Here is an 18,307-nt window from a genome sequence, read left to right on the forward strand (position 1 = left end):
CATTCCGTGAGAGCCACTATTCTCACATTACCCCTCTCAAGTCATTTCATTGGCTCCCCATCTGTTTCCAAATATAGCTCAAACTCCTCTTACTGACTTACAAGTGCATTCACTCTGTAGCCCCCAATATCTCACTTCACTTATCTCCCCCATGCTTCCCCCCCCTGAACTCCATTCATTGGGTAAGTCCCTCTTATCTGTACCCTTCTCCTCCACGGTCAACTTCAGACTCAATCCCTTCTTTCTTGCTGCATCATGTGCCTGGAACAGGCTGCCTGAATCAATATGTCATGCTCCGTCTCTAACAGTTTTCTCTAACAGCTAAAAGCCCACTTTTTTGAATCTGCTTTCAACTTTTAACTCCCACTCACTGTCAGATATCTATACCCATTGTATCATTTCTTCTACCAGAATCTCCCCCAACCCTGAGATGTCCTGTCTGTCTGTTCAAATTAGATTGTAAGCTCTTCTGAGCAGGGACTGTCTATTGAATTTTTAATGTACAGCACTGCATACACTTTCAGCGCTATACAAATGATAAATAGAAGTAGTAGTAGTAGTAGTAAATACAAGCTTAGATATTTTGTGGAACATGCACAAAAGTACAATACCAAATAAGCCCATTTTCAAAACTGCAAAATGTCTTATCTTGTTTTTCAAAAAATGCTATTTTTCAGATGTGTTTCTATCTTTTTGAACCATAAAAAAACCCCACTTCCAAAAGAAAAACACACAAAACAAGCCATTGGGATGTAGAAGGGACCAGTATTTATTTATTAAGATATATTTATCTCCTTTTTGAAGGAATTCACTGAAGATGGTGTACAGCACGAATAAGTCAAACATAAGCAATAGACAATTACAGAAGTGTAAATGGGACAAGATTGTTTGGGTCATTTTGGTCAAGATGGTCATATCTCTGATCAATTGGGTCCAGATGGTCACTCTGGTCCCTTTGTTACAGAAGGTCCCTTTGTTACCAAGGGTTAGGCTTTTACTGGCATTCCTCCCCACATGGGTCGCCTAGGAGCCACATCTGCTCCTTCTAAATAGGCTTTTGAGATGGGAAGTCCTAAGGCATGGCACAGCCCCATAATTAGTGAAGGTGAGCCACTCAAAAGTCAGTCTAGGTACCCCTTTCCCTCCCCACAGGGATGTTTCCTCCAAATCCTTAGTTTTCTACCTCTCTTTGTTCTCTCTCTTGGCTTTGGGCAACTCCTTTTCCCCTCACAGATCTCTTGAGACCACATATGCAAATCAGGTTCCCCAAAGGCCCTATGGGAGCCAGGATGCTCAATTTTACACCCCATTTTCAACCACAGAAATGTCCAAGCTGAAATGTCCAAATCCAGACCATTTGATCATGGGAGTAGCCATCATTGTGATGGACTGACCACACAGACATGCCAAGAGAGCAGTGGGACTCCTTAGAGGGCACTTCTGTGAACTTAACATAAAGGGTGCCAGAAGTACATCTCACCATAACCCCCTTATAGTTTATGGTGAGCCCTCCAAAACTTATTATACCCACCTGTCTACCACCTCTATAGCCCTTATAGCTGCAGGTGGCACCTGTAGAGCAGTATAGTAAGGTTTTGGTGGCCTCACACTTCCCACCATAAATGTAGTAGTTAGAGTGGCTTATGGGCCTAAGTTCTCCTCTCTATGGCTCATTAGCCATCCACCAGGCTACTTAAGACACCTGTCTGCTGCTCTACTAGGCTTTCCCATACCAGGTGCTGCTGTTCTAGAGACAGTTATGTACTCTTTCATTAAGATTTTTTTTTTTGAGGGAGGTGGGAGGGGGGGGGATCATTGACCAGTGGGGAGTATGTGTGTGTGGGGGGGGGGGGGTCAGATCTTCATGCTTCCAGTGGTCATCTGGTCAGTTTGGGTACCTTTGTGGCACTTAGACGCTTCTAAAACAGGTCTAGCTCAAAACGTCTAAGTTCCGTTCAGGATATCTTAGGAAAGGTCTGATTATCGCCACAAGACTTCTGAGTAAAGCCCACTCAAAGCACTCCCATAACACGCCTCCCAACATGACCCCAGGAATTCTTGATGCACAGCAGGCAAAATGCCTCACTAGATGTCCAAAAAAATGGCTTCAAAAATTGGCACATGGACATCCTGGTGATTAAGACATCCATGTGCCAACTTATGACAGCTTTTGGATGTTTTTATCTTTTGGTTAGGAGCCCCATAGTAAATGAAAATTTATTTATTTATGTTTATTTCTTAAATTTCTATACCGCTTAAAACAGCTGTCTAACTAAAATATTTGATGTCATGAAACATGTTAATCAAGTCTCCTACCTGCCTGGGACTCCTGTGTCTCCAAAAGTGAGTTGAAAAAAAAGTGTTTTCAGAGCAGTTTTAAAGTGTGACAAATTATGTTCTGAGTGAAGAGATAGGGAGAGATCATTTCAAAGGGAGGGGGGCCAGAAACAAAAAGCCCTCTTCCTAGTACTGTCCCACTTTGCCCTGCAATGATCAACTAATGATTATTGATAGATCATAAGAAATGCGTACGGAATAATGTACAAAGTTAAATAATCTAGAAGACCAGTATGTAGTGCCTTGTGAGTCAATAATTTTAAACTTGATTCTACAAGTAACTGGTAAAACCATTGGAGCCACTGAACTAATGGAGATATTTTGTAAGATCATATCCTCTCCAATGACAAAGTAAATATGCAGACCGCATTCTGTAATGATTGTAGGCGTTTGTATTTGCCTAATACCTGCAAAAACAACATTACATTTAAAAATAAAGTTTTGGGGTGGTTGGGGGTTTAATATATATCTTGCTCAAACACGTTGTTTCACTGTTTTGCTTGTGCAAATTGAACTGGTTTGTTTGATCGATAAAAGAGATTTGAAATAAAATACAGTTTGGAGAAACTCCTGATTATATGCCACATCTCATTAATTTTTCTAATAACCCATCTTTGAACCTAAGAAACAATGATACCTTTCAGTCAGCGACTTGTACAAATCATAAAAAAGTGCATAATGAACAAATGAACTAAAACAGTAAAAACTTAGGGGTCCTTTTATCAAGCCGCGCCAGCGGGGTTAGCGCGTCGGACATGTCATCACGCGCTAACCCCCGCGGCCGGCTAAAAAACTAATGCCTGCTCAACGCAGGCATTAGCAGCTAGTGCGGCAGGCAGTTTAACGTGCGGTATTACGTGCGTCAAACCCCTACTGCAGCTTGATAAAAGGACCCCTTAGGTTACAAATCTATCAAATAATTGCATCTTAACTAATTTTCTAAAGTAATAGTAAGATGAAACACATGAAATAATTTTACTGAGCCAGTCGTTCATTTTGGCTGCCTGAAAAGGAAGAGTTCTATCAAGAAATCTCTTAAAATGACAGGATTTTATAGTAGAATATGCAAATAAATGAACTCTACGTGTGGGCTCATTGGAATAATCCAGGAAGAAATGAGAAACAAGGTAGACTGAAGACATACCAAAGATTGATTTAAAACAAATACAGGCTGTGAACTTCATGGAGGTATTGGTATGGAAATAAAAGTTGTATTGTATTGTATTACAGTAGCCGATTCAAGATATCACAAGGGCAAGGATCAATGTATGCAAGAGCAAGGAGGAGGTTATGAAACTGTCTAAATACCACTGCACTTTGATAAATTTTACTGGAGTTTCTATGTATACTTATATGAAGGAATTTGGTTTGCTGAAAACAGATGCTTTCAATTTTATTTCCCAGCTTACCTCTTTGGATTAACCCCCGATGCAGCCCAGTGGTTGGTGAAACATGGCCATATTAGGTCTTTGCTAAGTTTGGACAGTTTCTCAGTCTGTTCTTTGTCCTACCTGAGATATAATACATCCAGTCTGATGCCTGTCGGTGGAGAGCATTGAGAGTTTGCGCAACGCTCACTCCCAAAATACACGCCCTACACTCTCCCTCCAGATAGCTCTTCAAAGTTGATCACAATACAGAACTCCTAGATCTTGCCTTGATTAAAGGTTTTCCTTGAGGGGGTTGGAGGTGGGATTGAAGGAAGGAACAGGACTAAGCCGTGTGTGTGTGTGTGGCATAGTGGTTGAATCTACAGCTTCAGCACCCTGGGGTTGTGGGTTCAAACCCTGCCCTGCTCCTTGTGACTCTGGGCAAGTCACTCAGTCAGTTAAAGCTACAGCCTCAGCACCCGTGGCAAGTCACACCATTGCCCCAGGTACATTAGATAGATTGTGAGCCCACCGGGACAAATAGCTTGAATATCTGATTGTAAAATCGCTTAGATAACCTTGATAGGTGGTATATAAAAACCTAATAAAACTAAAAACAAAACCAAAACCCAACTTGCTGGATCTTGGATATCCATTGCTCCTTGAGAAATGAGACAGCCAAGTCCTGCTCCTACAGTGAAATCTAAGAGCTAGCAGACATGCGGCAGTGAGTGCCTGCTTCGGTCCATCCCTGTTTGAGCATGTTTCAGCTGGCATCATGCCCTTTCTACTGAAAGAAAAGTGCATTGTTGCATGATTTCATAAGTGATGTTTATAGATGCACTCTGAGGGGGGGAAAAAAATCCCTCAACTACTTAAATGTGGTGGGGTGTTAGAACAGTGGCACAGAAACCAGTCAGGAGGGGTTTTGTGCAAATCAAGATTGAAAAAATCCACTCATATGACAAAGGACTTCAAAACCGGGCACCAAGGGGCTAATAAAACATTCAAGAACAGAATGAAAAGGAGTATATTCATTGCCAACACAATTTATTTTATTTATTCAATTTTCTATACTGTTCTACCAGGGGATCTCAGAATGGTTTACATGAATTTATTCAGATACTCAAGCATTTTCCTCTGTCGGTCCCAGTAGGCTCACAATTTATCTATTGTACCTGGGGCAATGGTGTGACTTGCCATGGGTGCTGAGGCTGTAGCTTTAACCACTACGCTACATTCCCCCCCCCCCCCCCCCACCAAGGTTGCAGGACTCCTGCTTAGCCTCCTTAGGTCCACGGCCATCCTGTATTAAAGACAGAAAAATGTTTACAGTCTCTTCTCATCCGGCTTCCACTAAAGATACATCATGCAAACCCTCTCTTATACCTTCCCCCCAGCCAACTCATTTGACTGTCGTTTCCTCTCAGATTATCACAAGAATCATGCATATTTTCTCTCCAAGTTTTCTGAAACCCCTCTTCTTTCTCCCCAATTCCCCTTTCCCCCTCCCCCCAGAGACCACCATTATCATTGCCCCTTTACCTGTTGAGCAACATCTTGAAATAATGTCTGTGTCAAGCTGCCATATGAAGGAGGTTACCTCACTTAGGTCTAATTTCCATATGGGAGATAGGACAGCATCTCCATACATTGGAGCAAATCCAGGACTGGATCAGCCTGTTTCAGATGACCTCAATGAGGCTGCAACTCTACTGCTAATGTTCTATATCACAGCATGAGGACCAGGTTAAAGAGAGTGCAAACAAACCAACCTATGGTTCTCCCTCTCCTCCTGCCTCTCCCCCTTCCCCTAGCTCCTAGAAATTATTGGAAAAGGAATGGAAAACAAAACTGAGAATATTATAATGCTAGAAGGTGTGAAAGCACCTCAAAAATGAAGTGCAATTCTGGTCACCGCATCTCAAAAAAGTCATGAAGGGCCATTTTCGATATGGCGTCTAAGTCTGAGTTTACATGTTTTGTGGAAGACGCACAAAAATCCAGTACCAAACATGTCCATTTTCAAAGCTGCAAAATGTCTATCTTATTTTGGGTTTGTTTGTTTTTTTTTCTCAAAATGGATGTGTTTGTATTGTGTCTATCTTTTGGAACCATTTTTGAAAAAAAACATGTCTAAATGAAAAATGCATAGACCAAGCCATTGGGATGTAGAAGGGTCCAGCATTTGTAACAGACTGACCACTCAGACATCCCAGCAGAACAGTGGGTCACCTTAGGCAGCACTGCAGTGAATTTCACAAAAAAGGTTCCAGGTACACACCTCACAGTAACCCTCTTATGGAGTATGGTGAATCCTCCAAACCCACCCAAAACCTACTGAACTCAACTGTACACCGCACTATAGCCCTTATGCCTGCAGGTATTACCTATACGTAAGTTCAGAGGGATTTGAGTGGATTTTGGAAGGCTCACATATTCTACCATAAGTGTGGTAGTTAGACTAGGATATGGGCCTGAGTCCTCATTTCTATTGTTGACTACACCGCCCACTAGGCTACCCAAGGAACCTGCTTACTTCTCTACTAGGACTGGCCATAACATCTGAAGCTGTCATATAGGCAGGTATGTACTGTTCATAGGCAGTGGAATGCTTTTTTATTTGGGAGGGCCCAAAAGCTCTGCCCCAGACCCCACCCAAGCTCTGCCCCAGACTCCACCCCCATAATAGTACTACCATGTTTACCTGAAAATAAGCCTTTCCATGATTTTTAAAGATGCTCCTAATATAAGCCCTAACTCCAAAATAAGCCCTAGTTAAGATTGACCCCTGAAGACCAATCCCTGACTCCATCCCTGACTAAGGTGACCATTTATTTTTTTCATTAAAAGGGGACATCTATTAATTGTCAGTACCGCCCCCATTCCCGCCCTAGCCCTGCCCCAATCCCATCCTAGCCCCACCCCAATCCCACCCTAATCCTACCCTAGTCCCACTCCCAATCATGCCCTGGCCCCGCCCCCCATCCCGCCCCCAATTTCTTCCATTCATTTTTCAAGTACACCTAATATCTTATTAATTCATAATGGTAACCATAAATTTTTTAAAAACTATAAAGCACACTATATGAATAGAAAATGTTAATTATCATTTATATTTGGGGGTTTTCAAAGATGTCAAGGCAGATGACTTTAAAATATGCATTGTCACCTCAGTAACAAAAAAAAAAAAATTGACAAATATAGTGCAAAATATAGACAACAGATATAAATTCTCAAAACTGACACATTTTGATCACTAAATTAAAAATAAAATAATTTTTCCTACCTTTGCTGTCTGGTGATTTCATGAGTCTTTGGTTGCGTTTCCTTCTGACTGTGTATCCTTTCATTTCTTTCTGCACTCAGGCCCAACAATTGTCTCTTTCTATTCCCTCTCTCCTTCCTTCCTATGTCCTTAATGCCCCTAGGACCTCCTTCCCATGTCCTTAGTGCCCCCAGGATCTCCTTCCCATGCCCTTAGTGCCCCCAGTACCTCCTTCCCCTGTCCCTAGTGCCCCCAGTACCTCCTTCCCATGTCCTTAGGGCCCCCAGTGCCTCCTTCCCATGTCCTTAGTGCCCCCAGTGCCTCCTTCCTATGTCCTTAGTGCCCCCAGGATCTCCTTCCCATGCCCTTAGTGCCCCCAGTACCTCCTTCCCCTGTCCCTAGTGCCCCCAGTACCTCCTTCCCATGTCCTTAGGACCCCCAGTGCCTCCTTCCCATGTCCTTAGTGCCCCCAGTGCCTCCTTCCTATGTCCCTAGTGCCCCCAGTACCTCCTTCCCATGTCCTTAGGACCCCCAGTGCCTCCTTCCCATGTCCTTAGTGCCCCCAGTGCCTCCTTCCCATGCCCTTAGTGCCCCCAGTACCTCCTTCCCCTGTCCCTAGTGCCCCCAGTACCTCCTTCCCATGTCCTTAGGACCCCCAGTACCTCCTTCCCATGTCCTTAGGACCCCCAGTGCCTCCTTCCCATGTCCTTAGTGCCCCCAGTGCCTCCTTCCTATGTCCTTATTGCCCCCAGTACCTCCTTCCCATGTCCTTAGGGCCCTCAGTGCCTTATTTTGGTTCAAGCACTTATTCTATCTCACCTAGATTACTGTGATGGATTATATTGTTCCCTTTCTGACCAGTTAATTTCAAAATTTCAGATGTCCCAGAATGTTGTAGCTAAATTTGCCTTAAGAAGTTTGATAGGGTGATGCCCTCTTTGCATTGATTGTCTTTTTAGGCGTGTATTTCTTTTACATTAACCTGTCTGATTTTCAAGCTATTTGATGTTTGTTTTCTTTTCCTCTCCGTCCTAGTATTTCTTCAGCAGGATTATCCAGACTACTAGTTTTGATTCTTCTTCTTCCGGTATACAATATAAGAAATTTTGGGAAAAATCTTTTATCTGGTAGGCAGTTCAAATTTGGCGTGCATTGCCACCAGTATTGAAAAGGTTACTCCCTACATACCTTTTCGAAAGGAGCTGAAAACTTGTTTATTTAAGAATTTTTATTAGGTTAATTTCAGTCTTTTTCTGTCTTAGTTGGTTGTTTTGCAATTTGCCTTGAACCTGTTTTCCTCCAACAAGATTTTCATAATTAAACTCAGTAATCATGATCATTAAACAAAAGTGCTATTACAATGCAGGTTAAAGTGTGCTGGTGGTTCTTTAAGCTTGTATGGCTCTCAAGACTTGTTACACTGCACAACAAATTTTAACTTTTAACCTCCCTGCTGCTGCTGCTGACAATCGCCGCCCAGAAACCTTCTTTCTCACGTCAATTCTGACGTCGGAGAGGACGTTCTGGACCAGCCAATTGGGAAGAAGGCTTCTGGGCCGTGATTACCAGTAGCAGCAGGGAGGTAAGAAGGAGAACAGCGGCAGCGGCGGACGGGAGGGGGGGATTAAATCGGGCACCCATCTTTCCTTTTGGCTAAGTCTTAATAATAATAATATTGTAATTTATAGCTAAAGAGACATATGATCAAAAAACTGTTTTATTTTACTTTTGTGATTATGATAAATATACCGAGGACCTCAAAATAGTACCTGGCAGGCCACATGTGGCCCCCAGGCTGTGAGTCTGAGACCATTGCTCTAATCTAATCTGATATTTGAGCATCACGTAAAAGGAGGCGGGCCAACGGCGCGCAGCCGTTCGGCACACGACGAAGGCGAGCGGCAAAGGCGCTCGCCTTAGCGAGAGCGCCTTTGCGAAGAGCCTTGAGAAGGGCCTAATCTAAACTCTTTATTCTACCACTCGATCAATCACACTCATCCTCTCTTCTTCTAACACCCATACACTTTCTTACACTCTCAAACAGATAGTCAATCCTCCCTTGAACCTCTCAGACTCTACATATATTTAAAAAGCCTCTCAGACTCTACATATATTTAAAAAAAAAAAAAAAAAAAATTCTTCTTTAATATCTCTATCTACAACTTTCTCCTTACATACTCTCTGACATCTCAACCTTTCTTTCTACAGAAATAAATCCCTCTAACTTAGAAATGGCGGGGAGGACTACCAAGATCGACACTCCAGCATCCAAAGGGACCCAGGGGATGGTCGAGGTCTGTACACAGAAGGCAGAGAGCGACATGGATCAGAGGGCAGAGGTCTCAGTGCAGACCGAGACCTTCCCCTCCCTCCCAAAGTGCACTACAGTCTCTACGCAGACTGAGGAGCTGGGAAACTTAGACGAAGATATCTTGCAGGAACTACTGAGCCTCAGGGAGGAGGTACAACGCCTAAGAAGCATAAGGAATGACGAGGCCTTCATCGACGACGCCATCCTGGAACTGTCACACATCACTGAGAGAACCCACGAAAGGTCCATCCTAGACACACCCAAACCCACAGCACTGAACACAACGATTGGAGTACAGGAGATGATTGGAGATGCTGGTCCCTGGCAACTAGTAACCTCCTCTACGGGCAAGCGAAATAAACCCACCTCATTCTCACCCTCTTCTTCTTCTTTTTCTTTTTCTCTTCACCAGGATAGCCGTTCATCTATACCACAGCTAACTCTCAGAAACAGATTTCAGATATTACAGGATGGAACCACCGAGGAAACAGCGGAAGAGGCTCATGAGGATACCAAGCCCACAACGTCAAAACCAGAGCATGCAGACCGACCACCTCGGAAGGAATGAAGAGTGGTAGTCATTGGTGACTCCATGCTAAGGGGCACCGAGGGACCAATTTGCAGGCCTAATTTGCAGGAGAGAGAGGTCTGCTGTCTCCCTGGAGCCAGGATCCAGGATATTACCGCTAGCCTAGACAATATTCTAAAACCTAACGATCATTTTCCCATGTTTCTCATCCATGTAGGCACAAGCGACACTGCTAGGAACGACACAGAGAACATCCCCAGAGATTTTGGAGCGCTGGGAAAGAAGCTGAAGCAGATAGGAGCGCAGGTGGTCTTCTCGTCAATTCTTCCAGTGAGAAACAGAGGCAGAGCTAGAGAAGAGCGTATTCAATGGACTAACGAATGGCTCCACGATTGGTGCATAGAAATGAACTTCGGATTCCTGAACCACGGCGAGACGCTCCAGGGACTGCAGGGACCAGACGGACTCCACCTGACCAGAAGAGGTAGAAACGTATTTGGACATCGATTAGCCCGCCTACTCCATAGGGCTTTAAACTAGGTAAGTTGGGGGAGGGTACATACTTATATCCCAGAGCAGTAAGAAACCACCCTGAGGAGGCAAGTGGCATTCACACTACAAAGTCTAAGGTAAGTACCAAGGATACCCACAACATTTCAGGGAGAAAGATCACTGATAATTTAGGAGCCACACTAAATCACAAGGGAATCTCTTCACAGATATGGAGGGCTATGTATGTTAATGCACACAGCTTGGGAAATAAAATTCTAGAATTAGAGACTGAGATAACAAATGCCGATCTTGACGTGATAGCGATATCCGAAACCTGGTTCACGGAATCGCATGGGTGGGATATGGTTATACCAGGGTACAACCTACTTCGTTGCGACCGAGTGGGTAAATTGGGAGGAGGAGTAGCGCTATACACTAAGGAAAGCATCAAAACCACCAGAATCACAGATATTAGATACACCGGGGAATCCCTCTGGGTGAACCTGGCCAGAGGGAAAGAAAAATGCCTATACCTTGGTGTGATATATAGACCTCCCAGGCAACAGGAGGACAAAGACATGGAATTAATTGAGGACATAGAGAACATCACGCTGCGCGGAGACTTAGTAATGCTAGGAGACTTCAACATGCCAGATGCAGATTGGAACACACTCTCCGCGACTACGGGTAGCAGCAAAAGAATATTAAACTCCATAAAGGGGGCACGTCTCAAGCAAATGGTGTTGGAGCCCACCAGGGATCAGGCATTACCGTATTTTCGCGGATATAACGCGCACCCGTGTAAAACGCGCACACGGGTATAGCGCGCAGAAACCACACTTGTATGTACGGAAACTTTTGTATACAGCGCTCATGGGTATACCGCGCATGCTGCCCGACTCTCCTCTGGCCACCCCGACTCTCCTTTCGCTCTCCCCGACTCTCCTCTGGCCACCCCGACTCTCCTTTCGCCCTCCCCGACTCTCCTCTGGTTGCCCCGACTCACCGTTCACCCGCCCTGACTTTCCGTGCACTGCCCCGCCTCTCCGTGCGCTGTCCCGACTCTCCGTTCACCTGCCATGACTTTCCGTGCACTGCCCCGCCTCTCCATGCGCTGTCCCGACCCGGAGTTTTCTCAGCAGAATTTCCCAGACCACCTCTTCCTCTCAACACATTGACACGCTAGTGGGTTTATTTTATAGCTTTTTCACTCCCTTCGGTCTGCCTGTCCCCCTTGAAGTCCTGTCCCCCCTTGAAGGTCTGCCTGTCCCCCTTGAAGGTCTGCCTGTCCCCCCTTGAAGTCCTGTCCCCCCTTGAAGGTCTGTCCCCATCCTGAAAGCCTGATGCCCCCCTCGACGTCCGATTCTTCTCCCCCCACGGCAGGACCACTCGCACCCCCACCCCGAAGGACCGCCGACTCCCCGACAATATCGGGCCAGGAGGGAGCCCAAATCCTCCTGGCCATGGCGACCCCCTAACCCCACCCCGCACTACATTACGGGCAGGAGGGATCCCAGGCCCTCCTGCCCTCGACGCAAACCCCCCTCCCCCCCAACGACCGCCCCCCCCAAGAACCTCCGACCGCCCCCCCAGCCGACCCGCGATCCCCCTGGCGACCCCCACGACCCCCCCCACCCCCCTTCCCCGTACCTTTGGTAGTTGGCCGGACAGACGGGAGCCAAACCCACCTGTCCAGCAGGCAGCCAACGAAGGAATGAGGCCGGATTGGCCCATCCATCCTAAAGCTCCGCCTACTGGTGGGGCCTAAGGCGCGTGGGCCAATCAGAATAGGCCCTGGAGCCTTAGGTCCCACCTGGGGGCGTGGCCTGAGGCACATGGTCGGGTTGGGCCCATGTGCCTCAGGCCGCGCCCCCAGGTGGGACCTAAGGCTCCAGGGCCTATTCTGATTGGCCCACGCGCCTTAGGCCCCACCAGTAGGCGGAGCTTTAGGATGGATGGGCCAATCCGGCCTCATTCCTTCGTTGGCTGCCTGCCGGACAGGCGGGTTTGGCTCCCGTCTGTCCGGCCAACTACCAAAGGTACGGGGAAAGGGGGTGGGGGGGTCGTGGGGGTCGCTAGGGGGATCGCGGGTCGGCTGGGGGGGCGGTCGGAGGTTCTTGGGGGGGACGGTCGTTGGGGGGAGGGGGGTTTGCGTCGAGGGCAGGAGGGCCTAGGATCCCTCCTGCCCGTAATGTAGTGTGAGGTGGGGGTAGGGGGTCGCCGTGGCCAGGAGGGTTTGGGCTCCCTCCTGGCCCGATATTGTCGGGGAGTCGGCGGTCCTTCGGGGTGGGGGTGCGAGCGGTGGGGATGCGAGCGTCCTTCCGGATGATGAATCGGGCGTCGGGCGGGGTGTGAAATATGTAAAAAAAAATTTGTATACCGCGCTCAGGCATATAACGCGCGAAGGGTATGCGCGGTACGTAAAAATGCGTATAACGCGCGCGTTATATCCGCGAAAATACGGTACTAGACCTGGTCCTCACCAACGGAGATAGCGTCACGGAAGTCTCAGTAGGAGACACACTGGCCTCCAGCGACCATAATATGGTATGGCTCAACCTTAAGAAAGGTTTCCCTAAGACAAACACAGCAACAAGGGTTCTCAACTTTAGAGGTACAGACTTCAGCAGCATGGGAGATTTTGTCCATCGGGAGCTATATAAACAAGCAAAATCTGACAATGTGGAGGGTATGTGGTCGTCTCTGAAATCCATACTACACGAAGCAACAGACCGATACATAAAGACAGTAAATAAACGCAGGAGAAACAAAAGACCCCAATGGTTCAGTAAAGAAATTTCAGACCTAGTTAAACAGAAAAAAGACGCATTTATCACCTACAAACATCTAGGCAGAGAGGGGGCAAAAGAGTACTATCTAGACAGATCTAAAGCTGTCAAAACAGTAGTCAGAGAGCCCAAACTCCAAATGGAGGAAGAGTTAGCACGGAAAATTAAGAAAGGGGATAAATCTTTCTTCAGCTATATTAGTGACAGGAAAAGAAACAAAGATGGGATAGTACGCCTGAAGCAATCGGACGGTAACTTTGCGGAATCAGATTCTGAGAAGGCAGAACTACTAAACCAATACTTCTGTTCAGTATTCACCCGAGAAGCGCCGGGAGTTGGTCCACAGCTGCAGATGGGAGATAACCAGAAAGACCCGTTTCAAGATTTTGAATTTACGCCCAGTAGCGTCTACGACGAACTATCAAGACTCAAAGTAAACAAAGCCATGGGACCAGATAACCTACATCCCAGAATGCTAAGGGAGTTAAGGGAAGTCCTGGCAGAACCATTATCTGTTCTTTTCAATCTTTCCCTGAGCACAGGAAGGGTCCCCTTGGACTGGAAAACCGCCAACGTAATCCCACTCCACAAAAAGGGCTGCAGGACAGAGACAGCAAACTACAGACCAGTAAGTCTCACGTCTATAGTGTGTAAACTCATGGAAACACTGATCAAACAGAATATTGACATAATCCTAGGCGAAGAAAAACTGCGTGATCCACACCAACACGGGTTCACCCAGGGTAGATCCTGCCAATCTAATCTGATTAGCTTTTTTGACTGGGTTACTAGACAACTGGATGCTGGAGAGTCACTGGACGTAGTGTATTTGGACTTCAGTAAAGCATTTGATAGCGTCCCTCATCGAAGATTACTGAACAAGCTAAAATCGATAGGACTAGGAGACACTCTAACTACATGGGTTGGGGATTGGCTGAGCGGCAGACATCAAAGGGTAGTGGTGAACGGTACCCCATCTGAAGCATCGGACGTGATAAGTGGAGTGCCGCAGGGCTCGGTCCTGGGTCCGATTCTATTCAACTTATTCATAAGAGATATGACGCAAGGACTTAGGGGAAAGATATCGCTGTTCACCGACGACGCCAAACTTTGCAACATAGTAGGTAGAAGCTTATTACCTGATAATATGACACACGATCTACTGCTGCTGGAACAATGGTAAACTATTTGGCAGCTTGGCTTCAATGCTAAAAAATGCAAGGTAATGCACCTGGGAAAGAGAAACCCGTGTAGAACTTATGTACTAAATGGTGAAACCTTGGTTAGGACCACAGCGGAACGCGATCTAGGAGTGATCATTAGCGAGGACATGAAGGTTGCCAATCAAGTGGAGAAGGCTTCCTCCAGAGCAAGACAAATGATGGGGTGTATCCGCAGAGGTTTCGTCAGCAGGAGACCTGAAGTTATGATGCCGTTGTACAGAGCCATGGTGAGGCCTCACTTAGAGTACTGCGTTCAGTTTTGGAGACCTCACTACCGAAAGGACGTGCTGAGAATCGAGTCGGTACAGCGAACAGCCACCAGGATGGTCTTGGGGCTCAAGGATCTCACGTATGAAGAAAGACTAGAGAAGTTGCGGATGTACTCACTTGAGGAAAGAAGGGAACGGGGAGATATGATTGAAACGTATAAGTATATCACTGGGCACATCGAGTCAGAAGATGATATATTCCGGCTCATGGGACCCTCAACCACCAGAGGGCATCCGCTAAAAATCAGGGGAGGGAAGTTTCATGGCGACTTCAGGAAGTATTTCTTCACCGAGAGAGTTGTGGATCATTGGAACAGACTCCCACTCCAGGTGATAAAGGCCAGCAGCGTGACGGATTTTAAGAGAAAATGGGATACTCACGTGGGATCTTTAAGGGAGTAAACTCAGGGGGGGAGGATAATTGGAATGGGCAGACTTGGTGGGCTATAGCCCTTTTCTGCCGCTTTTTTCTATGTTTCTATGTTTCTATGTTCAAGGCGACTTACAGTGGGAAAAAAGGGTATCTTGGGGCATAGAGGGATTGGAAGGGTGGAAAGAAGAGAATTAATAGAAAAAAGAAGAGGGACCTGGCATACTAAACAGAATATTTTTGAAGGTTCATGTAGAATTCAGTTATCAAAGAGAAGGGTTTTCATTTTTTTCCGGAATAGGGTGAAGTTGGGTTCTGTTCTAGTTGTCTCTGCGAGGTCATTCACAAATTTTGACTCCCAGGGAGGTGAGCATGGAATGGAATATTCATCTGTACTTGACTTTTTTTGTTGAGGGGAGGTTTATTTGTATCCTGAAGAATTCTGCGAGAGGTGAACCATACATCAGAGAAGAGTTTACCTCAGATATTTTTGTGCTGCAGCGTACAAGTTTCAAGTTTATTTTGTATTTGATAAAATCAGTTTTTCGGGGATTACAAACCAATGAACAATAAAATTTTTAAATGTGGGAGACAAACAATTTGTGGGGTGGACAGACATACGTTCCATAAGAGGGAGATCAGGGAGGAACTACAATTTGGTATAGGAAAGAGAATAAATAAGGATAATACAATAGGAGTTATATTAGATCGGTGCTTGCCTACTTCAAATGGAAATGGTAACTGAGCTAAAAAGGCAAATTAATTGAAGGCGTCCCTGTACTGTACAAGTAACTTTTAAATTCTGAGTTAAACTTTTTGAGGGTCTTTTCTTCTCTTACCAGAGCTGGTAATAGGTTCCAAGTTTGTGGAACGATGACAGAGAAAAAGTGTGTTACGTCTAGTGTTTATAATTCGTAAAGAATAGTAAGTACACTTCTCCCTCCTTATTCGCTGTGATAGGGGATTAACAGAACCGCAAATTAAAGAGCTGCACGGGAATGGGGACGACAGGAATCCCGCGGGTTCCCCCTTCGGGTCACGGGGATCCCGTGGGGACGCCCCCTTGGGTCACGGGGATCCCGTGGGGACGCCTCCGAGGGTCGCGGGGTTCCTCGGGGCTGGATGTACAGCAGCTGTAAGAAGGTAATTTAGATTCGCGGTTAAAGGCAGGGAGAGTGAGTGGGGAGAAGACGCTGGCAGGGAAGAAGACAGAGATGCCAGACTATGGGAGCGGAGGGAAGAAGATGGGTGCCAGACCAATTTGGAAGGGGGGAGAAAGGGAGAGGCACAGTAACAGAGCAAATGGAAGACGCAGAAGGAAGAGAGACAGTGGATGGAAGGAATTGAATGAGAACATGAGGAAAGCAGAAACCAGGCAACAAAGGTAGGCAAATAATTCTATTTCTTTTTTTTTTTTTTTGCTTCAGGATAAAGTAGTATATTAGTTGTGTTGATAAAAATTTATAAACATAAGAGGCTCTGGTAGAAACCCATTTACAAAGTATGTATTCTTCCCAATTAATATTTCCAAATTATTTGTAAATGGGTTTCTACCAGAGCCTTTAATTCAGTAGCATAATTAAATGAAATAACTATTTCTGAAGTTTATAGGGACGGGCGGGGACGGAGGGGATTCCTCGCGGGGACGGGTGGGGACGGAGGGATTCCTCGTGGGGACTGGTGGGATTCCTCACGGGGACGGGTGGGGATGGGTGGGGACAGGTGGAACTTTGGCGGGGACGGGTGGGATTTCTGTCCCCGCGCAACTCTCTACCGCAAATACAGAAAAACCTCAAATAACTTTTTCATATGTAATTCGCTGTTTTCTATTAAAAATTATCGTGAATATGGTGAAACCGCGAATAACATGGTGGGAGACCTGGCCTGTTCCTGAAGGAGAGGCAAAACACAATGAAGAAAGTGCCGGGAATCAGCTATTTTCTCTGTAAACGCTTGGAATCAGCGATTTCTCTATGCAAGCTGATGTAATTTGGGGGGAGCAGCCAGCAAGCTAAAAAACCGTGAATAATCGAAACCGTGAATGCAGAAACCACGAATACGGAGGGAGAATTGTAGGTTTTTGTCCTCAGATCGTAAGGAATGGGAAGGAGTACACGGGATGATGACTCGGTCTGGAAATAGCAGAGCACTGAAATGTAGAACTTTAAATGTGATGAGCACCTGTTTATATGTTATTCTATGGTTGATAGGGAGCCCTTGTAGATGTATGACACAATAATGTGGGGGAGGTGCATGTGTAGATGCCTTTCTCATTGTTTAGTTTAGCTTATTCATATTTGCTATAGTACTTTTACTGAAAATACAGGCCAAAGAGGCCATGGGAGAAGAATAAGGAAATGTGCAATAGCTGGCAATCTCTAGTTTAGGAGGATAAAATGGTGTTTTTTCTGCCATGCAGAACAAAGGCTAAGTACTCAAGTGAAATCTCAGGCTTTGTGTGGCTTGTGGTCATGGACAGAAAGCTTGAACTCCAGAGTGTGAGGAATTGGACCTCGTATATTTACTCAAGGCAGGAGAAATGTCCTGTAATGTGGCAGTTTATTCCTGATTTTCACACACTAATCTTACTCCTGATATAGCCAGATAATTAGTGTGGAAAAATCAATAGTAAACTGCCATACGAAGGGGTTCTTTTGCTAAGGTGCACTGTGCCCTAACGTGGGTTTAGCATGCCCAAAAATGCTCACCACTGCGCATGCCATGGTAATTTACCTGTTTGTTTTGGTAATAGCACAGTAAAGATGTTTCCCTCTGCTACTACTTCGTGTCACCTGTCCCTTCATAGGTGGGAAGCAGCAGCAGAGGGAAAGCTTTTGGGCCGCTGAAGGTAGTGTGTTCACTCACGCTGCTGACTGCCCAAAGGATGAAAGAGTGGCTGCCTTACCAGATCCCGTGGAGGGGAGGAATGCAGGGGATTCGGGTCACTGGGGGATCATTGGTGGGGGGGGGGGAGGAATGCTGGACCAAGGAGATGAAGAGGGAAAAAAGAAAGATGCCAGACCTCCGGGAAAGGGAAGGGAAGGAGAGAAATGGCAGACCATGGTAGGGAATAGGAGGAGGAAAGAGAAAGAAAAAAGAGGATATCTTGGGGCATAGACTACAAGAAGGGAGAAAAGGAAGGAAAGAGATAGACTACTGGAGGGAGAGGGAAGAAGAAGAGAGAGAGTGAGAGAGAGAGATGCTAGACCAGGGAAGGGAAGGAGGGGAGAAAGAGAGATTCCAGACTAGGGTAGGGAGGAAGAAGGAAGGGAAGGAGAGAAATACCAGATCACAAGAAGGGGGAAAGGGAAGGTGTGAGATGGACTACTGGAGGGGGAGGGAAGGAGAG

This window comes from Geotrypetes seraphini, chromosome 3 (genome assembly GCF_902459505.1).
Source record: "Geotrypetes seraphini chromosome 3, aGeoSer1.1, whole genome shotgun sequence".
In the NCBI taxonomy this organism is placed as follows: Eukaryota; Metazoa; Chordata; class Amphibia; order Gymnophiona; family Dermophiidae; genus Geotrypetes; species Geotrypetes seraphini.